The 23,742-nt window shown below is 43.8% G+C and overlaps 1 long non-coding RNA gene across 1 annotated transcript in view; it reads right to left on the bottom strand.

The window, feature by feature from the left end:
* Window positions 1-17,822: 17,822 nt before the first annotated feature.
* Window positions 17,823-23,742, bottom strand: part of LOC140608684 (uncharacterized) — a 56,678-nt gene continuing 50,758 nt past the window's right edge. Inside the window, exon 3 of the long non-coding RNA XR_012010657.1 lies at window positions 17,823-18,090. This is a non-coding gene — a long non-coding RNA (uncharacterized lncRNA). The remainder of the gene's footprint in view (window positions 18,091-23,742) is intronic.

Raw genomic sequence — 23,742 nt, 5'->3', positions numbered from 1 at the left:
ACTGGGTGGCTCTACTGTTTCACTGCATTCACTATCTCCAATGGTGGAAGTTTCCAAGAAAACCGAAGATGAAGAGTAAGGCTTTATTTACAGAATGCTTAATTAGGAACTGATGCAGCATTTACACTCTCGACATTTTATTTAGAAACAGTTTTGCTCGTGTATGCAGTATTTTCTTGTGTTCTTTGATAAATGGGCATTTGATTTGCCAAGGAAGGGAGGGGGGGAAGCTTTATTTTACTTTTTCATGTTTCATCATTTCCTATTCCAATTTTTTAAATCAGGACCAAAAATTCTTCATTTGTGACAACTTAGCTTTCATAGCTATTATTTTCAGAGTCCTATAATAAAATAATTCCAGTAAAAACAGGAAAAGTTACCACTAGACAGGAACTCGGTCTTCTTTTGGAAAGGGAGAAAACAACCTCTTTTGGAAAGGTAGCTTCTCCTGCTAAGAGATGTCACTGTGTTCTGGTAAAGACTCACGAATAGAAGACAGAAATAAACCACAGAGATGCAACATTAGCCTCTGAATAAGGAATCCTTAAAGATTCTTTGGAATCTCCCTGGAATCACAGATCTACATCTTGGATCTAATCAGAATTTAGAAACCTGACCTCGATTTTTATTTCTAGATGCCATTACATTTGCATTCCATGCATTTATGATAAGCTTCTTCTCCTTCCTGCTTTCTTTTAGTCTATGTTTTTCAACCCCAAATCTATCACTTTCTTCTGTGTTCCTGGTTCCTTTTCAATCTCCTATCCCCATCTTTCTTTTTTTTTTGCTGTCCCTTTTCATTTGCTAGGTTGAGCATATAACTTTTGAATGACAGTCATTGTTTTAAAAATTCTACTTTAGCCCTGAATCATTCCTTCAGAGGAAAGGAATTCTAGAAATCTAACATAAATTGTTCAGAGTTTCAGATGCCCCTAAATGTGAACATAATTACATGAATACTTGAGTTAATAATCAGTCATTTAATAAATTAGCTGTATAACAGATTTACTAATCTGCTTGGGGAAACTAATGAATGATGGAATCAGATTTAAAATAAAAGCATTTGAATTCCAACAGCAGTGAAATTAGAAAGAGAACATATTTTTTATTCTGCACGCTATAAATAGAGTAACTAAAAACAGAACTTGGTGTAGATGACAAAACTCCAAGGGAGAAAGGAGAAATTAAACAGTAAGCTCACCTTAGCAGGAAAAAAATACAGTCATGACTTAGACAATACACGATTTTAAACATATGCAAATAGACAAGGAAGAAGTAATGCAGGATCTTGGACCCCAAGTTTGGGAATGATTTAATCTCACATAATTCAGAGTTCTCTGCAGAAGGGGAAAGGAGTAAGGAATCTGATTGCTGATCAGGGAAAGAGAGTGAATCACAGCTATCATCCTAGCCAAAGAAGATAAATGCACAAAAAACCCTAGAAGCCCATTCATGCCATTTATCCCAAGGGTGGGTCAAAATCCCGGTACTACCTCCTCAGTCAAAAACAAGCATATTTCCATAGTGTGGGAGCCAAATGGCAGCAACCACATCTACCCCAGACGCTTCAGTATTTCCCAAGTCTTCTGGGATTAGACTTCTATATTTTGTGAATAAAACTCTACAGTAGGGATCCCTGGGTGGCGCAGCGGTTTGGCGCCTGCCTTTGGCCCGGGGCGTGATCCTGGAGACCCGGGATCGAATCCCACGTCGGGCTCCCGGTGCATGGAGCCTGCTTCTCCCTCTGCCTGTGTCTCTGCCTCTCTCTCTCTGTGACTATCATAAATAAATAAAAATTAAAAAAAAAAAAAAAACTCTACAGTGGCTGGATCTCATGGGACACCAGTTTAGATCTGAATTACAACTCTTGAATGGGGCTAAATCTATAACATTCTTTATCTGTAAATAGACTTGTATCAACAAACTTTTAGATCGAAAATGTATGTTAATATTCCTAGATGTCTCACGCATTTGTGCAAATACTTAGTTTCCTCTTGCTGCAACTTGAGTCCATTGTTACTTCTTTCCTTTTATTTTAATACTGAGATGTTTCCAGGATACAGAAAATTATAAAGAATCATAGACTGAACTTCCAGGTGCCCATTATACAGCCAAGACAAATTTTTAACATTTTCCTTATTTGCCTGAGCATTTTCCTAAGAATTTTTTAAAACAACTAAAATATTTTATTTTTTTTTTAAAGATTTTATTTATTTATTCATGAGAGACACAGAGACAGAGAGAGAGGCAGAGACACAGGCAGATGGAGAAGCAGGCTCCATGCGGGTAGCCTGGTATGGAACTCGATCCCGGGACTCCAGGATCATGCCCTGGGCCAAAGGCAGGCACTAAACCGCTGAGCCACCCAGGGGTGCCCTAAAATATTTTAAATACAGAAGAAATCCCTGGTTACTGTCTCTCCCAGCCCCACTGCCCATCGTCTTTCCCTTCAAGTAAGCACTACCATGAATTTTGTGTTTATCATCCCATGCATGTTTTTATAGTTTGACAACATATGTATGTGTTCCTAAATAAATATAAATGAACATTTTAACCTTTTGGTAAAAATATCACCATATTGTATATAGCCTTCTGTAATTTGCTTTTTTTACTTCACATTGTATTTTTAAGATTTATCCATTTTGAAAATATTACTCAGCCATAAAAAATGAAATCTTGCCATTTGCAGCAGCCTGGATGGATTGAGATGTGGATAATGCTAAGTGAAATAGAGAAAGACAGATGCCATATGATTTCATTCATATGTGAAATTTAAGAAACCAAACAAGCAAATAAAAAAAAAAGACACAAACAAAAAGAACAAACTCTTAACTACAAAAAATAAACTGATGGTTACCATTGGGGAGGTTGGTGGGGAGATGGGTAAAATAGATGAAGAGAATTAAGGAACACTTACCGTGATGAGCACTGAGAAATGTGGAGAAGCGTCAAATCACTATATTGTATACTTGAAACTAATATAACACTCACTGTATGTTAATTATGCTAGAATTAAAAATAGATAAATGATATATCCATTTTTACTACATTTACCATAAATCTTCATTTGTTTTAATTTAGACCTGCACCTCAGTTCTCTCTGACTTTGCTTATTCATTAAATAGTTCGGCCTTACAGAAGTTTACCATTTAGTGGAGAGAATGAAGAATTGCAAACAATTTTGAAACAGCCATGATTTTAATCTTATCTGTTTACCATAAAGAAGTAGATGAAGAAAAACGGTCTGTTTTCAGACTTTTTCAAATAGTTTCTAAAGATGACCTGAGCTGTTCAAGTAATTAATACCCCAAAAAGTTTTTCTATGTGTTTTGAACACCAATAAATGCATCACTGAGCTGCTGGGCTGCAAGATAAAGTGGAGTCCGAGTCCTGCTCCTAGGAGTTAGTGGTCTTATAGTCTTGTCCTGACACTACTGTCTTCAGAGCTTTGTCTAACTCCCCTGGGGCCTCATTTTTCTGGCCTATAAAGTGAATCATTTGGACCAGATCCTGTTGGTGCTAATATCAGTGATCTATGAAATAATTAAATAAAAATCATAAAGGCTTAAATTGTAAGTCCTATACTTTAGAATTTCATCTTCTGTCTGAAATAAAATTTTATTATAGTACTTTGATAAGGAAACTGCATAATGTATGAATACCCATTTTTTAGGACAGAGTATATTTAACTATTTAAATTAGTATGTAGGTGTATAGTTACAATTTGGACTTCATGACACATGTTGTTTACATCTGTAATCTATTTAGTACTTCCGAGTCCTTGTTACTAGGCTCCCGCCGCAATTATGCCCCTGCTCTTGGGGAAATAAGATCCATTTCCATGATCTGATCATGCAGGTTCAGGAGCACATGGTAGGGACTCCTTATATATGTGTAGGCAAGGACTACAGATTATTTGGCGGTTTCAGTTACCCTTCCTGGACCGTTCAAATACAAGAGTAACGTCTTTTATTAAAGCCGAAACCTGCAGAATCCTCCTTCAATCTTTTATCAGAAAAAGAATAAGTCATTTAAGAGGATTTTTGCATTTCTAATAGCAGACATAAATATCAGTCTGGAAAATAGCTGAGTGTAATAAAAAATATAGTCTCTTATAACACTGAAAACTTTATAGTAACACAAAAATACCATTCCTCTACCTCATCCTCCCACTCTTAGCAACTCCTGTCCACAATTTCAAAAGTGACATTAGAAAATCCTTTTAGGGACACATGGGTGGCTCAGCGGTTGGGCACCTGCCTTCAGCTCAGGGCATGATCCCAGGATCCAGGATCCAGTCCCCTGTCAGGCTCCCTGGGAGGAGCCTGCTTCCCCCTCTGCCTGTGTCTCCGCCTCTCCCTCTCAGTCTGTGTTTCTCATGAATAAATAAATAAATCTTAAAAAAAAAAAAAAAAAGAGGAGGGCAGCCCGGGTGGCTCAGCAGTTTAGCGCCTGCCTTCAGCCCAGGGCCTGATCCTGGAGCCCCAGGATTGAGTCCCACATCCGGCTCCCTGCATGGAGCCTGCTTCTCCCTCTGCCTGTGTTTTTGCCTCTCTCTCTCTCTCTTTCTCTCTCTCCCCTTCTCTCTGTGTGTCTTTCACATGAATAAATAAATAAAATATTTTTTTAAAAAGAAAGAAAGAAAGAAAGTCCTTTTAAATCACCTTTTACCTTGAAGTCAATTTAAAAAGTGTGATCAGGAATAAAAACAACATAGGTGCTAAAAGTCTGAAAATAAATCTTGATGATTGCCAAGTATCTAATAACCTGTCCACCAATACTCTGTTTAAAAAATATAGATTTTCATGGTGCCTGGGTGGCTCAGTTGGTTAAGCGTCTCCTTCAGCACAGGTCATGATCCCAGAATCCTGGGATAGAGGCCCCTGTTGGGCTCCCTGCTCAGTGGGGAGTCGGCTTCTCCCTCTGCCCCTCCCCCTGCTCATGCTTTCGAGCACATGCTCAATCTTTCTCAAAATCTTTTTTAAAAACAAAAATAATAAAAAATATTCATATTTATGAATAATGGATTATAATGACTCACCTTTGTTTTTTTTTTTTAATTTTTTTAAAGATTTTATTTTTTATTTATTCAGAGAGAGAGAAAGAAAGAGAGAGAGAGAGAGAGAGAGAGAGAGATTGAGAGGCAGAATCACAGGCAGAGGGAGGAGCAGGCGCCATGCAGGGAGCCCGATGTGGGACTCGATCCCGGGTCTCTAGGATCACACCCCGGGCTGCAGGCGGCGCTAAACCACTGCGCCACCGGGGCTGCCCAATGACTCACCTTTGAACAGCCTGTTTCACACTCCTTTTTAGCTTTTAGAAGCACCCCAAACTTATTGCTACGGGGAATTGCCCTATTTGGCCTTGTTTCAGAAAGAAACCACCTACTTTTGTGGAAAACCATCCTCATCATGTAATGTTTCAGTCCATTTTTCCCCAAGATTTTTGCCCTCAAACAGCAATTATATCATCTCTTGGGAATATGATAAATTTATGTTAAAAACTCTTGTTAAGATTTCCTTTCCTGGGGGATTCCTGGGTGGCTCAGCGGTTTAGCATCTGCCTTTGGCCCAGGGCATGGTCCTGGAGTCCCAGGATCGAGTCCCACATTGGGCTCCCTGCATGGAGCCTGCTTCTCCCTCTGCCTGTGTCTCTGCCTCTCTCTCTGTCTCTCATGAATAAATAAACAAAATCTTAAAAATATATATATATTTCCTTTCCTGCTCTACATAACATCCTTACTGCCATAGAATTCACAAATTACATTTAAGGAATAAGGGACTTTCATTTCTTAATTTTACTCTCATTAAATCTTCTAGAACATTTATTAATTAAAGAGGATTGGTTTACTGAAGTGTGTCCATTAAGTGTGTAGGGCATGCTACTAGTCAATTGCCAGGGCTCTGAATCAGTAGGGTTTCATGGTCAAGTATAGGTCTCTTCAGACTCACAGTCTCCTTCTCATCTCCCCTCACTCCCACAGTGTTTCATCTCACTGCTATTCGTTCTTACTCCTACTAATAACTCCACTTAGATTCTCGCATCCCATCTCCTTCCCCATAACTCCTTCCGCACAGTAAGTTTCACTCTTCCCACCTACTTTAGTCGCATCTGCCTTGATCTGTAGGCATATTTTGCCTTAAACCCAAGGCAGGTGGACAGAGGCAACACTATCAGCCCGTCCAAGAAGCGCTGCCATCGTGGAGGGTGGATAAGCAGGTGGTAGCAAGAGCATCCAGGTGAATCTGGGCCAGGCCTGGGGACATGCTGGCCTGGCCCACTCACAGAAGGCAACATGAAGTGGGAGGCGTTACCATTACTGTAGCCAAGATTAGATCCAGTGCCCGTGCCATGTCCAGCAGTTGGGGGAAGGACCAAAGTCGGCGTGGTACAGCCAAAAGTCTACTTTGTGTGCGTTGGCTTTAACAGTACATGGGTGCATGTAAGTGCCAGCAGCTGAGCCGAGAGCTGCCAACACCAGCAGAAATCAAGAGCGTCAGAGAAAATGTGATGGCAGAGGAGCCCAGCCCAGGAGTTGCTGAGGCACAGGTTTAGAAAGCAGACAGCAAAACTGGCAGAGGCTGCTGGACTGATCAGGCCCCAGGAATGAGAGAGAGGCTGGCACAGGTGAATGGCAGCTGCGGGGCAGGACAAACCAGCTGGGCCAGTACCACAACTGAGGCTCTGATCAGGGAGGTTGAGGCAAGTCTGAGAAAGTAGAAGAGACCTAATAGAGTGGCCAGGAATGAACAGACACAGGGCAGGCCGGATGGCTGTTCTGATGTGTCCAATTTTCCAGCTGTGATCAAATAACCAAATTAAAATCTAAGTCAGTTTAGGCCAAGGTCAATTTGAATTCTGTGCTTTGCTGGAGATACAGGATCATTAACTGTATCGATAATGCCCTTGCTAAACCCATTCTGAAATGGGGGCAATTGTATCCCTTATTATTGGTCTGGATGTGTTCAACAAAAAGGAAATGATGGAGGCAAAACCATGCAACTATTTTTTTTTTTATCTTTAGAGAGAGAGCACACACATTCGCAAGCAGTGGGGGAGGGGCAGAGGGAGAGGCAGAGAGAAAATTTTAAGCAGGCTCCACGCCCCGCACAGAGCCAGAGGTCCAGCTCGATCTCACGACCCTGAGATCCTGACCCGAGCCAAAATCAAGAGTCAAGACACTCAACAGACTGAGCCACCCAGGCACGCCACCATGCAACTATTTTTAAAACTGATGCTCATTAATGAGGTCAAGGGAATCTTGAAGAGATTTAATTTGACAATGTTGAGATTCATATAAATTTACGTTGAGAATTCATGTTTCAGAAATTATTTATTTCAATGAGTCCCATTTTTATCTTACAATAAAGTATAATTTAGTGTAACTACCTACCATTTGAATACTAGCGTCATCTTTTTCTCTACACAAAAAATAGAAGAATGTTTATGCACGTGTACATGTATGCATCAAGACCAAAAATTAAATGTAGGTTAAAGTCTTTGGCTAAGAACAAAGGATTGGCAAATTCACAAACTAAAACTTATAATTGTGAAGTTAGCTAACTTGTTAGTATAATTAAGATCGTCAGCATATAAGAAAAGGTAATCCTGTCTCAGCTGTAGCTACAGATTGCAAATCTTGGGTCAGTTCAAATTTTTACCAACAGATGCCAATGACTTTGCTGAAGGCAGAAAATATTTAGAATAGAAATGGAAGCATAAACACAATCCTGGTTGATTAACATGTTCCTTGTATGTCCTTATTATGATACTAACAAATACCCAGCTTTTGAGTTGATCGGTGATGTATTCGGCATATCACAGGAGCATCATTTTTTATTTTTTTATTTTTTGGCAGAGGGAGCATAATTTTTAAACGATTTGTCCAAAGTTTCTATCAATCCATCCTAGCAACGGAGCCAAGTGTTAGAGTTACTGCCGCCTGAGTTACAACAGCTGCCCTGGGAATCTTGCCCAAACAGCAAGTTAACTGCTATTCACGGTACTATCTGGTCTTTCCCACCCCCAAACATACACAAAAGATTTTTGTCATTCTTGGCATTGGGCAATAGAAGTAGCGAGACATGCCAGGAGAACTCTAAAGGCAGAATGTCCTTCCACCTGTTTTATGCTGTAAGACAGACTTGCAAGTGCGAGGCGGTGTGGAGGGCTGTTTCCTTGAATGGCAGCTGAATGCACCAGCAGGATCCTTGGCAGCAATGCCCAGGCACCGAAGCTGGGCATTCAGGGGAGCTAAATGGAGAAGAGAAACTTGAGCAAACTGCTTCCTGGAACACTGAGAACCTAAATGGGAAATTAAGAAGCACCAGATTCTCTCTATCCTAACACCAGCCAAGGTCAGATTTCCAAGCCCCTATTTATTCCAATCTCCCCCCTCCACCCAAAAAAAAGTACTATGACAATTTATGAAGGTAATAAAAACTTTTTTTTTTCTTTGAGCAAATTGTGTTGCTCACTGCTTTATTATGCTCGCTCTTGAGAATTTTTCCCCCATCCTAAAGTAACAACTTTAGACCACAGAAGAGGTTCGTCTAGGAAGACAAGTGACTTATGCTACATCTCAAAGGGACAGCTCCTTAGGCAAAAGGATTTGGCTATTCTGGTTTACTGGTTGAACATTCTAGATGTATCACATTCACAGAAAGCTGGGCGAAAGTCTGGCCTCTGCCTGCTTGGCAGACAAAAATCTCACCCACCCACTCACCCCCAGCAGGACACCTAGACAGAACTTGGGGCAGGAATAACTGCCATGGTGGAGACCTCATTCCCAGTCTCGAGGACAAGCTGATAGCCAAAGGCCTACAAGTCACAGGCTTGTGTTAATTCTGTGCTCTCCCCCTGGTGCCATCCGGAAGGCTAGTGTCAAACCTAGAAGCTTAGCAGTTTCAGAAAGTAATAACCGCAGTCGGAGGGGCCTGGGTAAAATTCCTCCAGCTACTTTCAGTTTTTCAGGAAGCTTGAAAGTAATTGTTTACTCAAAGCCTCAAGGATGACTTTTAGTTAGGAAGAAAAAAAAAAAACTTGATTCCTTGATTTCCATTTGGAAAGATAAATTCATTGTTATTTAACAAATGTGTTTGTTTGCTTCTATTCAAGGCAGGGGTTCTGTGGGGGAAATCACATTAAAAGAGGTTTTCAGTGGGAAAGAGATTAGAATACATTGTCCTACAGAAAACTGTCTTAGAGATGTAAATGCTCAAATTGTTTTCAAAAATATTTCACAAACAGTGGCTTACTTCCCATTGTGCTGTGCATCTGATTCAATCAAAGTACTGAAGATTTACAAAGCTTGTTGGAGGAGTGGCTGTGGGAAATTCCAGAGCTGCTGCCGCCTGTGGAGACTTCCTTTACTGAGCGCCTCAGATCCCAGACACTCAGATCCAGATCCCACGGTCTTATTTGCCAGAACTGCAAGGAAATGATAGAAATTCAGTAGAAGTAGACCTTGCTGCAGCCAGGCGGCCTTCTCATAAAGTTAGGGATGCTTCAAAGAGGTTTTAACCAAAGCAGAGGCAGAGCATGCTTTTGGACTTTCATAGATTCAAGAAATGTTTCTTTCTTGTTTGCCCTGCTCTCATTTCATCAGCAAGAACAAAATTAGTTGTTTTCAACTGGCACAAAAGTGTATTTATTCATTAACCCATCAGGCGTTGCTCATGTAGCCATCATTTGCCAGGCTCTGAGTTAAGTGCTGGGGAAATAAAGATGGATAAGACTTTCGGTGCCACAAGCGGGATTGTCAAAAGCTGTCCTCATTCTGGGTTGCTTGGACAAGCCTGTTGGGACCTGGGCTCCTCACTTCCCACAGAAGGGATTGATTGCATCCAACCTTCCAACAGAACCAGTTTCTCCCTTCCATAGAACCAAGGTCCTCAGGTGCTGGGCAACTGGTTTTCCCAGACAACTGAGTATCTAACCTCAGACTTGGTGGTACCCAAGAAGTTAGATTATCCCCTCATCATCTAGGTCATTCTCACTCTTGCCCTATAAAGTGAGAAGCAAGGGAACAAGTTCCCTTCCTGGAAGGTCCACCCAGGGTGCGTCCAGCAGAGAATTGTGGCCCATCTCTTCTGTTTTCTTGTTCATTCTTGCTTTATAAATTTCCCCAGTAAAGCCTGTGAGATTTTGTGAAATTCATCAGAACCTTGTTCCATGACAGGTGATGAGCATGAAAGCATCCCTCTTACAGAACAATGCTTCTCACCTTCTGTAAAACTACGCAGCACAGTGCTGTAATCACCTGTTCCAGAATGAATCCTGTCCTTTGACACAAAGGATTTAATTTTCAGCTCTGGTGGGATCTGGCCAAAGGAGGGAGTTGGGATATACTGCAGGGGGTCAGCGCTAGCTTCTCAGTAGAGGAGTGAAGAGTTGGTGCCATGGAAGCCCAGGGTTCCTTCTCTAGCAGCTCAGCTCCTGTGGAGCCTGCCTGCATTAAGACTCCCACAAACATTGATCACATCCATGTTTGTTTCATGTGTTCATTGGTTTATTTTTTTAAATATTTATTTATTTATGAGAGAGAGAGAGAGAGAGAGGCAGAGACACAGGCAGAGGGAGAAGCAGGCCCCATGCCTGGAGCCCGATGCCGGACTCGATCCCGGGACTCCAGGATCGTGCCCTGGGCCAAAGGCAGGCGCCAAACCACTGAGCCACCCAGGGATCCCCTGTTCATTGGTTTAGTCACTTAATCAGAGCTGTTTTAATACTTAAGGACGATAACTGGAAAGGGCCTTGAAAAAGTGTAATGCTCTAAGATTATTTGGATATCAAAGGTATATTTACTATAGATTACCAGTGCCATTTTTTGTTGTTGTTTGTTTTTGAGCTAAGAACTTATTCGCCAGATGAAGGCTTATAATGAAGCTCAGAATATAAAATACATGTTCGTGGACCTGCTCCAACTAAAGTGAGGTAGAGGGGGTAGGACTTCAAGGCCTCCAACAAACACTGTTTGAAAAGCACTGTGAGAAACGCCAAAAGTGTTAAAGAGTTTAGAAGTTGCTTTAAAAAGTAAACCCCAGCTGTTCTACAGCTTGACTATGATGGCGAATACACAAGCCTACGCACGGGGTAAAATTGCATAGAACAAAATAGGCTCACCCATGAGCAAGTACATGCAAAACTGGTGAAATCTGAGTTAGGTCAGTGGATTGTATCAATGTCAATTTTCTGGTCGTGATATTGTATTATAGCTTTGTAAGATGTTGCAACTGGGGAAAACTGGCTGAAGGGTACACCAGGCCTCTCTGTATTAGTTTTTCCAACTGCATGTGGCTCTACCATTTATCTCAAAAAAATTTTATCTTAAATAAATAAATAAGTCCATGGCATGAATTCCTTATCCTGTCCTTTTCCTTCTTCTGAAATCAAAGAATGGTCAAAAACTTACCTATGACCACCAGCTGAGATTCTTTGGTGTTCCTATTAATGGACCTAAGCAAGTGAATCAGGAAGACTTCAGGTATAGGTAACAGATAATGCTGACCCAACTGACTTAAGCAATAAGGAAAATCTGGTATGCTATGTAATGAAAAGTCTCGAGTAGGGTGGTGCCATGATCACTTGGATTCAATAGCTCCAATCATCAATCAAGGACCCACGTTCTTTCCATCTTTCTACCCTACCACCTACAACATGCTAATTCTGTCCTTACCTAAGCTTCATTAGCAACTGGCTGCTATCACACCATACTATAGAATTATCTTAAGTTTCATTGTAAGTAAGAGTAAGGAAACATTTGTGGATCTTTCTACCACTTGCTTCACCCACTTATTTTTATTGACCTTGATCAAGTCACAAGCACTTCCCTACATGAATCACTGGGATTGTTTTACCATTATCCTTAGAAAGAGTCCCTGTGGTGGGAGATGATTACATCTGCAAAAAATCAGCACTCCACCAGTAAGAGCCAGGGGTCAATGGGCAATGGATAGGCAACCCATCCTAGCAGATCCCAGGCACTTTTCAATAGTACAGCTATTGAATCTCCTAGAAAATTTTGAGGCAGGTTCAAGTGATGAAGATGGAGCAGGCACCTTCCAGCACCCAGAAATACTGGAATTTTACAGCCAATTCCTGATCCCACACCAAGGAGAATGATGAGTCCTGCTTCCCATGTAAACCTGGGGAACTCAGAACTAGGAGGAGAGCAAGGTAAAGAGGCTGCCATAGCAGAAACCCGGAGAATGAACGTCGTCCCAGGAGTTGGCAGCGCTGTCCTTGTTGCTAACGAGCCTGTCCTGGTTTAAAAGTGAGCAATCTTTTTTTGCTTTCTTTTGTTTTGCTTGAGTGAGAGTTGAGTTAAAGTAAAATAATGTATAAAGGTTATTTTTTAAATAAAACTATTTTAAAAGTAAGGACATGCATCAGCTGCCTTTCAGATGATTGATTTCCTGGCCGTCAGAGATTTCCTTTTTATTTACCCCAAATTTCTGACCTACAAGCATGGCACCCAATGCAGTATTTGTCATTAACTCCTTGCTTAATTGTTGTGTAAGATAAAACTCCTTGGAACTGGGGTTAGGGTTTGAGGGATATGAAGACCAACCAGGGACAAGGAAAGCCTCTTCAGCTGGTGCCAGGAGAGTCCGGGAGGGAACAAGGAGTCAGAGTGTGTATTTGAAGATATGACCATATTTGGTGAGGTTGGAGGGGCACAAAATAGGGGCAAATGACACCATTTTACTGACTCCCCCACTGCAATGTCAACCTCAAGGAGGCAGAGCCTCAGACATCTTCCCCAGTACCTATCTGTATGCCCAATGCCTCTCACATAATACATGTAAATATTGATTTAATCAATCAGAATTTTCCTTCTGTACTTTCAAACTATAAAAGGCCTAGAAGGGTATATTCTTTGTGGGCCATAGTCTCAAGAAGAAGGGAAGAGAGCTGAAGATAGCTGTTCCAGTCATGCTCTCCAGTCATCTGTGGTCCTCTATCAGGACATACACTGCAGAAGCCCAGTCCTAGAGCAGGAAATGGTGGGCAAAATGGAATCGCCCAGTTGAGGAAGACCTTCTCCAACCATGCACTTGAGTAAGGAGTGGGGGTGGGGATTTATTACTTACAGGTCTAAATCTTAGCGCTGGAGTTAGACCTCCTGCTATGTCTGCAGACCTGGGGGGCCTATCAAAGGCTGTTCTGCCCAAGTTCTGGGCAATGGAAACTGTGTGAGCTGAATGGTAAGCTCATCTAAACATTGAAAGGATGGGGAAGTCTTGTTCCTCCCCCTCTGAGGGAACTTTACAAATGACCTTGACAGCCCCTCAAAACCTACAGAACCAAATTTTTCACAACCCTCTTTATTTCTCCTTTTGTTTTCTTTCTTTTTCCTCCTTTTTCTTCCTTCTTCATGTCTTTTCTCCCTTTTGCTTCCTGTATTTATTCTTGTCATTCCCTCCTTCTCTCCTGTTTCCCCAACTCTTCTTCCTCTTCCCCAGGAAAGGTGATACTTTGGTTTAGTCACTTAATCAGAGCTGTTTTAAAACTTAAGAAAGATAATGAGGGGATCCCTGGGTAGCTCAGCAGTTAAGCGCCTGCCTTTGGCCCAGGGCGTGATTCTGGAGTCCCAGGATCGAGTCCCACGTCGGGCTCCCAGTATGGAGCCTGCTTCTCCCTCTGCCTGTGTCTTCACCTCTCTTTCTCTCTATGTATATCATGAATAAATAAATAAAATCTTTAAAAAGAAAAAAAAAGGAAAGATAATGAACTGGAAAGGGCCTTGAAAAAGTATACTTTAAACTTACACAATGCTATATGTCAATTATGACACTTTGCTCCATTTTTCCCCCCCACCCCTCTCATGTCCCATCCCTGGCAACCACCAATCTGTTCTAAGAGTTTTTTTAGACCCCACATGTAAGTGAGCTTGTACAGAATCTTTCTCTAGCTGACTTATTTCACTTAGTATAATGCCCTCAAACACTAAGTCTTTTAAAATTGTAAGTTTCTGTAGAGTATATTTTATACCTTAAAAAATGTTTCCAAAAAATCCCCAACAGGGGCACCTGGGTGGCTCAGTGGTTGAGCGTCTGCCTTCAGCTTGGGTCGTGCTCCCTGGGTCCTGGAATCGAGTCCCACATCGGGCTCCCCGCAGGGAACCTGCTTCTCCTTCTGCCTACGTCTCTGCCTCTCTCTGTGTCTCTCATGAATAAATAAATCTTAACAACAACAACAAAAAAATCCCCAACAGGAAGAGACATGGTGAGTGTTAAAAGGTGAGAACGATAAATGTCTTGAGAGGTCAATGTCCCACCCTGGCCCATTCTCAGGAGTATTTGTTTCACCAGGAAACAGGGGAAGCTCTGGCTTGAAGTGAAACAGGGCCCCACATAGGCAAGAGCATTGCTAGACCACAGGTCTTGCTCTTAAACCACAACTCCACACCCCAGCCACACATGAGATTGGGGCGGAGCTCTTGCTTCATTCCTGTAATAAACAGGTTCTCACCTTTGCAGTTCTTATGAGCCTTTTTACATAAATATGCACATGTGTTCAGTCTTTCTTAGCGATGGCATTATGATATGAGTATCTCTCTCTTCAGAATCTATTTAAAACTAGGTATTTCAGCTGTTGGAGTGAATTAAAATTATTAAGTACTACATAAAATATATTTTGGTCAGCTGAGCCTAATTTTAGACCATGACCATAGACACTCATCAGCACAACCGCTGCCCTCACAGCACTGCAGCATCTGCCTGCCTCTACTGATGTGATTGGCAACTTTTGTGACTTGGAGAGTAGATTCAAGTGTAGCTGCTTGGATAACCAGAACCCAAAAATCTATGAGGGATGATATGGATTCGCTTTCCACCTGGCGTTTTGGACTTGGTTTTAAGCATCAGTGGTTGGAAGTGAGGGCCAGGAAGTGGGGAAAATATTCATAAGAAACCTTTACTTTTCTCATTCTCAAAGATTATTGCATCAGATCCCAGGTGTTAAGGTGTATAGCACAGACCTGAGAGGCAAGAAGCCTTATTCTCTGCTTGTTTGTGGAATGTCGCTCTGCTCAGACAACCCAAGGGCTGATGGCCTTGGCAGCACCGGGAAAGACTATGGACTTGGCACCAGCTCTCACCAGCATCGCTCTCATGATGGGCGGTTACAGCACTGGCTCTTTCCAAGTGACCCTGCGGGAAGCAGACCAGGAGGAGCCAGAGCAGGAGGGAAAGGACCAGGTGGGTCTGCGTGGTTGTGGCGGCTGGTGTGTAAGCACGAATGACACATCCTGTTGGGGACGCCCTGAAATAGCTGGAGGACACGGAGGTCAAGCTAAGATCCTGTTGTTACTTTTGTAATTTGGACATCAAAAGGAAACACGGCCTGATTTTACATCGTCTGGGAGAACTGGACGTGCTGTAACTAAACTATAATTGTAGTTAATGGGCTACTTTATAAGTAACCTAATTTCACAGAATAATTGGTGGCTTACAATAAAATGAGATTGGTGACTTACAATAAAATAAGGAGGTTATAGCCATTGCCAAAAATGTCTATGGATTGGAAAGATTAATACACAAGCAAAAAATGTGAATTAAGTTCTGCAAAAAGAGAAAAATACAGAGCTTGGAAAGAATGAGACTTGCTTCATGGATAGCTTATTACCACGAGTTCTAGCATTTCTTTTTTCTTTTTTTTTTTTTCTAGCATTTCTTTTTAAGAAGACCCTTGGAGTGGAAATGTGGATGGAAGAGGATGGAGGACTGTCTTGGCATTGACATGTCACTCTACATTTTTTTTTTTAATTTTTATTTATTTATGATAGTCACACAGAGAGAGAGAGAGAGGCAGAGACACAGGCAGAGGGAGAAGCAGGCTCCATGCACTGGGAGCCTGACGTGGGATTTGATCCCGGGTCTCCAGGATCGCGCCCTGGGCCAAAGGCAGGCGCCAAACCGCTGCGCCACCCAGGGATCCCCTACATTTTTTTTTTAGATACATTTTTCTTTTTTAAAATTTTTAAAACTAAATTCAATTTAGTTAACATATAGTATATTATTAGTTTCAGGGGTAGAATTTAATGATTTATCAGTTGTGTTTAATGCCCAGTACTCATTACATCAAGTGCCCTCCTTAATGCCCATCACCCAGTTACCCCATCCCCCCATCCACCTCCCCTCCAGCAACTCTCAGTTTGTTTCCTGTAGTTCAGAGTCTCTTATGGTTTGCTTCCCTCTCTGTTTTTATCTTATTTTATTTTTCCTTCCCTATGTTCATCTGTTTTATTTCTCAAATTCCACAGATGAGTGAAAATACATGTTATTTGTCTTTCTCTGACTGACTTATTTCACTTAGCAAAATATCCTCTAGCTCCACTCACATCATTGCAAATGGCCATATTTCATTCTTTTTGTTGGCTACGTAATATTCCATTATATATATATATATATATATATATATATATATATTATATATTGTCATATCTTCTTTATCCATTTATCTGTCAATGGATGACTGGGCTTTTTCCATATTTTGGCTATTGTGGACATTGCATGCCACTCTACTTAAGACTGAGAAAACATCAGTGTTTTCATCAGAGGATGGGTGTCGATGGAGATGAGTGCCTTTGGTATCACTGCTGACCCCAGAGTATCCTTAGCTTTTGAGCCACTTCCAAACCAGCCTTGTCAACTACCACAGGACACGTGGCATTAGCTTCCTTTCCTCCCAATGAAAGCCACCTGGGGTGTAAGACAGTGGGTCCATACCCATTTGGGAGGCTTAGCCACGGCAGTAGGAGACACTCCTACATAATCTTTGTCCACTTCCAGTTGGCTGACATCCCACTGTGAATTCTAGTGAGAAACACCTTCTAGCAAACTCTATTGTTAGAGCAGTTTCCGTAAGAACAGGAAGCAGGGAAGCCCTCAGTGGTAGCCCAGCTTGCCACCCCATTCTGTCTGTTCATTTCCCTCCAGCAACGAAGCTTTCTCTACTCATCCTTCAGCTTTCAGTGGGTAAGTCACTTTCTCAAGGAAACCTCTCTTGGCGAGGTTAGTCCTTACATCACCCTGTTCACTTCTTCATAATTAACTAATACTGGCATGATTGTGTATTGAATTACAACAGACGATGTGGGCAAGGATCAGGCCCATATTGTTCACCGATGAACCCTCAGTGCCTGACAGGTAGTAAATAAAATATATCTGTTGCATGAGTGAATGCTGGTGTCATCTGCAGAGCCCTCCCTACATGGCGTAAGGCTTCAGCTAAAGCACTGGGTGTTTTGCCTCCTGCTATGAATATTTTAAAATTATTTTTTAATATTATATAAGCAATACTTGGATACATGCTCATTGTAAAAAGATTCAAAGAACACATATACATATGAAAATCATGACCTGGGGGATCCCTGGGTGGCTCAGTGGTTTGGCGCCTGCCTTTGGCCCAGGGCGAGATCCTGGAGTCCCAGGATCAAGTCCCACATCAGGCTCCCGGTGCATGGAGCCTGCTTCTCCCTCTGCCTGAGTCTCTGTCTCTCTCAAATAACTAACTAACTAACTAAATAAATAAATAAATAAATCTTTAAAAAAAAAAAAGAAAATCATGACCTTATATATATGAATTATGCCACCATAAAACTATTTTTAAAAAGCTACAGTTCTTCACAATTCCACACCATTCCAGTCCCATTCCTTTCCCCCATTGTAGAACCACTATTAACATGCAAATTTCCAGATCTTCTTCGGTATGTTTTCATACATATATGTATCTTCATACGCATATATAAATATTCACATGTTCGTGCATATATGTGGTATATACATATGTTTGGAGTCCAGTCAAAAGGCAGAAGCTAGCTAGAAACTACAGAGTTGTTTATTTTTTATTTTTTACAAAGTTGTTTAACACAGGTGAGAGAAGAGTTAAGGGACCAAAGAACAGCAGGGAGCCACCTTCAAGCCTGGGGCTAGAGGGACAAGGGAGGAGGCAGTGTTATCTCAGTGCTGGAGCCACCTGGAATGATCTGGAGCCACTGTAGCACTTCCAGGCTAAGGCCAGAACCATGGAGAAAGGGTTGTACAGCAGGGCCTGGAGAATCAACAGGATGTTGCCAGACAGCATCTGAAGCAGAGAGAAGGGGACAAATAACCTGGCTTCTCCCTTCCTCTCATTCTCCAGAGTTCCACCGCCGGCTCTCTGTGGCTGGGTCTGTAAGGGAGCCTGGGGAAAACAGTTCCCAGGGATGTTAAGCCCATGATAGAGGATGGTAGAGAATAGATCTGAGAGCAAGCAGACAAAAGACCAGCATATGTGGTTTAAAACAAAGTACATAAATAGCATCATGGTATATGCAGTGTTCTAAATTTGTCCTATCATTTTTGCAGGGATAAAATCTGCTTAAAATGGCCACTGAGAGCAGGCTTGATCCACAGAATCAAGGTTACAGCAGTAGAGCTCAAAGGAGAGCCGCAGAAGGCAGAGGTGTTACAGGAGAAAGGAACTCCCAGCAAAAAGGAAGACCCGTCACAAAGTGGCAGGTCAGAGGACTGGTAGGGGTCCAGGTCTGTTCTGAGGTAACCAGGCCCACCTGCCCTGCAGAGAGGTGGGAAGAGAGCAGGGTTATGTGCTGATTATCACCCATGAGTAGGCTCAAAGCCTCAGAGATTTTAGAACCAGAAGGGCACAGAAGTCTGTTTTTTAACTTATGGCTCTTACAGAAGAAGGAACTGAAACCCAGAGAAGTGAAGGGATGGGCTCCCCAGCCAAAGGACCTCAAGCCTATTTTTTGGTCATTTTTTGTTTGGGGGAGGGCATGATGGGATGGGGAGATGTCAGGGGACAGCTTAGCACCAATGCCTCATCTTCCCACTGGCATTGTGACTCCTGCTGAGTCACTACTGAGCAGCCAAGGAGAGAGGTCTAAGGAGAAATGGGGGGCTCCACAGCACTGGTTCCAATATGACCTGTTTCGTAAACAATGCGAGGCACCTGGCATGTCTTGTGAAGGAATTCACCGGAGAAGATCTTTGCCTTAGAAACTCCTCTAGCCTCCAGAGTCTGGTTTTAATTGCTTTTGGCAAAATTTCAGAACCTTCAGCAAGCTCCAGGAGCTGAGCTGGATGCAAAGATGCACAAGATACAGTAGCCCTGTACCTCCAGGCGTCCTAACTCTCCCAGGGGCCAGAAGTGAAGCAAATTATTATGATACAACCAGGTAAATAGAATAACGTCCGTGGCACAGAGAGGGAGGGACTAATGGCAGTTGTGGGGGGCGGTGGTTGGTGGCAGGTGCTGGGGAGGTGGACTGAGAAAGCCTCCCGGGGCTGACATGACGGAGAGTGAAGAAGGAAGGATAGGAGCTCTTCAGACCTCCCAGTTCAGTTCCAAAATAACAGCATTAAGCCAAACTTCCCTGAAACACCACTGTTCTTCCTGGAGGATGTACCAAGCAACCGTTCTCACTCCCTTCACTTCTCCTTATGTAATGAAAAGCATGGTACATGGAACGTTCTTGAAAGTAAGTGATAGATAAAATGAGTCCACTGGCCCCATCGCAGGGATCAGCAGGCCCAGGCTGACCTTCAGAGACCGTGCACTGAAAGGTTAATGATGCTCTTCATGTATCATTTACTTTTTTTTTTTAAAGATTTTATTTATTCATGAGAAACACAGGAAAAGAGGCAGAGACACAGGCAGAAGGAGAAGCAGGCTCCATGCAGGGAGCCCTATGCGGGACTCAATCCCAGGACCCCAGGGTCAGGCTCTGAGCTGAAGGCAGGTGCTTAACCGCTGAGCCACCCAGGCATCCCCATGTGTCATTTACTATCGCAATGTTGCCATCCATCATATGCTTCTTTTTTTTTTAAGATTTTATTTTTTTATTCATGAGAGACAAAGAGAGGCAGAGACACAGGCAGAGGGAGAAGCAGGCTCCATGTAGGCAGCCCCATGTGGGACTTGATCCTGGGACCCCGGGATCACACCCTGGGCCAAAGGCGGGTGCTTCACCGCTGAGCCACCCAGGGATCCCCATCACATGCCTCTACGCAAGTCCTGCAACAGTCTGTCTTTTCCGACCATAACACCCTTTGAAGATTCTTGAAAATATCAGAGAGCCACTGTTACCCATATGATGCTCTTGTCATTATCGTTGTGCCCCCGCTTTGCTGGTGCCCCAAGCCCCTGTCTGGAGGAGGCAGCCCCTGTCCACCACCACCACCACCCCACTCAGTCAACCTCAACAAGGCCACGTTCCTATTCTTAACCAAATAGAGGCAAAGCTGTTCTTTCAGTTCCCACAGAGCCCCGAATGAGGATTTTATTCTTTACCCCTTTGTTCAATACCTCAGGACTCAGGAAAGCCACCTGAAAACCTTGTGGTCTGGTTAAGCCTAAAGAAAGGCTGATATGAGAAGCTATGTCCTCACACCGAGCTCAGCAGCTTGTAGGAAGGGGAAGAAGACTGTGTCGCAGTGAAGCGTTTATGAGCACAGGCTTTTGTTGTTTTTTGTTTTTAAATTTTATTTATTTAAAGAGAGACAGAGGGACAGAGAGAGAGGCAGAGACACAGGCAGAGGGAGGAGCAGGCTCCACAAGGAGAGCCCATGCAGGACTCGATCGCAGGACCCCGGGATCATGACCTGGGCCAAAGGCAGACCTCAGCCACTGAGCCACCCAGGCGCCAGGGCAAAGGCTTTTGAAGCAGACATGTCTGAGTTTAACACTTGCTCCTTCACTTCACCGTGTGATCTGGGCAAGTTGCTTTTCCCTGGTGAGCCCAAGTCTTACCTTCTACAAATGCACTTAATCAGAGCACCTGCCTCGGGAGGCCACTCTTTCAGCACACACCTCGAATGTTCCCACTGGGTGCCAGGCACCGTTCTTAAAGAAGGAGATACAACAGTGAACAAACAAAAATGCCTGCCCTCGAGCTTACATTCTTGTGGAAGAAGATAGACAGCAAAAATAAATCGAATCCATGTCATGTTAGAAAGGGAAGGGCCTAGGAAGCCTTGGGAGAGATGCTGTTTTAGCTGGAAGGACCAGAAGGGCCAAGAGCAAGAGGACGTCGGAGGCCAGCCTTCCAGGCCGAGGGAACAGCCCGAGCAGAGGCCTGGAGGCAGAGGCAGGTCTAGTGTGTCTGGAGAAGAGTGAGTGAGTCTGGCTGAAACCTACGGAGGGTGCAAGCAGTGTGGAGGGAAATGAGGTCAGAACTTTCCAGAGCAGAGGTGTGGCAGGCTCCGACTTGCATTTGAATAGGATCAGTCCCTGAACCGGTTAGGAAGCCACCAGAGTGATCCAGGTGAGAGAGGAAGCACAGGGCGCCCTTCCCTTGGCACCTGGCCTGAGCCAGCCCTGGTAAGAGTGCCCACTGGCCTGACGCCACACACACGTCATATCTGGAGAGAGAAGACCTCAGCCTTGTTCTCTTCTCTGCCTCTCCCTCAGCCATCCATCTACTGCCTGCATCATCCCTAATCACCCTGCTTGTCACCTTCTTCCCCTCGTCTTCTCCTTCTGCTTCCTGCTCACTCTGCTGTCTGCCTGCCTTTCTCTTACAGGTGGTCTGGTCTCCAGGGCACAGTTTCGGGCAGTGGTTTTGCGTCTTGGGGGGAGATCAGTGCACCTCTTGCCTGGCAGTTCCACAGGGCACATCAGGGACAGAAGGGATCGGGGGGTGACAGGCACAGATGATGCTCAGAGAGAGAGCTGTACCATGCATCTGAGGCCACAGGCAGAACTTTGTGGCCTGGTCAGAGGTCAGCCATGAAAAGAGAAGTCCCTCTCTGTGTTTCAGGCAATTCCTAAAAGGCTGCCCATGCAGGGAGTTGGAAGCGGACACCACCACAGCTGGACCAGGAGAGCAAAGAGCAAAAAAGGCCATTCTCAGGAAATCAAGAAGTAAAGGGACTTTTGGGAAACCACCACGAATAACCCCAACGCCTTCAGCACCAAAAGGGGTGATTCACGGAAGGAACCTCACTGATACCAGCCAGCACTTTAGGGCCACAATAGCAGGTAGATTCAAACAGTAGGTGATAGGGGTATTCCCAGAAGTCACTCTAACGGTGGGACCACTGGCCGTGACACAACTAGACATATCTCCCTTTTGCTGATTTTACAAAGCATCTAGCCCTGTGCATATGCATGTTGCTAGGACCCCTACAAGAGCCCTCGAGAATGTGCTATGAGTGAAGGCTCTTGAAGCTTTGGCTCCTCGAGGAAAATCTGCCTCTACCTGGTGCAGAGGCAATTTACCCTCACTGGCCAGAGAGCTGATTTTCCACCATAGGAAGGGGCTTTGGGCCAGTGTGAAGTTTCCTTGGGAATTGTTTGCAGCAGTAATGTTTTACTCTGCTTAGAGATTGCTAATAACACTACTAGATGATTTATTAACTTAATACAAACTTGAATTAGTAGAAAAGGAGCCACTGTGTTTCTCAGACTTCTGAATCACTCCCCTTTAAGTCAAGAGGACACAAACTTGTCTATTCAATAAAAATGTGTTGAGGACCTACTCCATGCAGGTACTGTGCTAAGCTCACAATGGGGAAGAAAGTAACCACGAACTCTGATCATAAGGGGCCTTCAGGGGACAGAGACAAATAGTCAAGTCAAGGACTAGAGGGGTTCCACTGAGAGTGTGGACGAGTGATCCTCACCTACTGCTCTAAAAGGAAAGAGCAGAAGATGCATTCTTTCAATAATTCTGAGGGCCACCTACTCTTTGCCCACACAGTGCTAAGGGCCAGGATTAGGGTGAGCAAAAAGCTGCATCATCCCTGCCTTTCTAGAATCATCTCCTGGAGAAAACATTCTCACAGGACCGGACTGCATCCATCCATACTGACAACTGATGGCTTCCATGAAGGAGCGAGGCAGGTGTACCGGTGAGCATGTTTGAAGAAGGTTGGTGCAGCAGGACAGACTTCCAGGAGGGGCCACGGTGTGCTGAGAACCGCAGGCCGAATTAACAGATGAGTGAGTGGGTGGCAGGGCTTGTGGGAATATCCTAGGCAAGAGGAGCTACAGGAACAAAGGGCCCTGGGAGGGTGGAGGGGAGATGCAGGGGGGAGAAAAGGACAAAAAGAAGCCAGCATGCCTGGGGCAGCCCAGGTGGGGTGGGGGGCTCAGGAGAGAGTATGGATACATGAAGCTGGAAAAACAGGGATGGGCTGGCGTGCCTAAAACCAACAGGAGCCCCAGAAGTTTCTGAGGAGTGGAGAGACATTGGCATTAAACGGATTAAACGGGTGGCCCTGGCTGCAGCGAGAGTATTGGATTACGAGGGTTGCTTTGGCAGTAGCTGCATCCTAATTGCTTCCCCCTTTCTCACTTTCCTTTCCGGTAGCCACAGAAATTTAAATAAATGCACGCCAGACACTGTTCAAAGCACCCGACAATGAAGGGCTGTGTGGCTTGCAGAAGAGCACAGTGCCTTCAAGTCAGGCAGGCCCAGATTAGATCTCCCCTCCGCCTCCAGTCAACTGGTGGCTCCGGCCAGTCACTTGTCCTCTCTACAACCCACTTTCCACCCACTCCGTAACCTGGGGAGGACAATGCCTCCAGCACGGGGTTCATGAGCCATGGGCCAGGTGTGTGCAGATCCCCTGGCATTTGCCAGAACTGCGGACACGCCAGCTGCTACTGGAAGTGATTGCCACGGAGGCAAGCTAGTCACAGGAAGATTTCCAACCGAAAGGAATACTAGCAAAAGCACTGGGAACAGAGTGCAATCTCTCCAATTAAAAATATATATAAGTGTAGGCAATA

This window comes from Canis lupus, chromosome 18, assembly GCF_048164855.1.
Source record: "Canis lupus baileyi chromosome 18, mCanLup2.hap1, whole genome shotgun sequence".
NCBI classification, from domain to species: Eukaryota; Metazoa; Chordata; class Mammalia; order Carnivora; family Canidae; genus Canis; species Canis lupus.
This window is presented reverse-complemented; position numbering and strand designations above follow the sequence as displayed.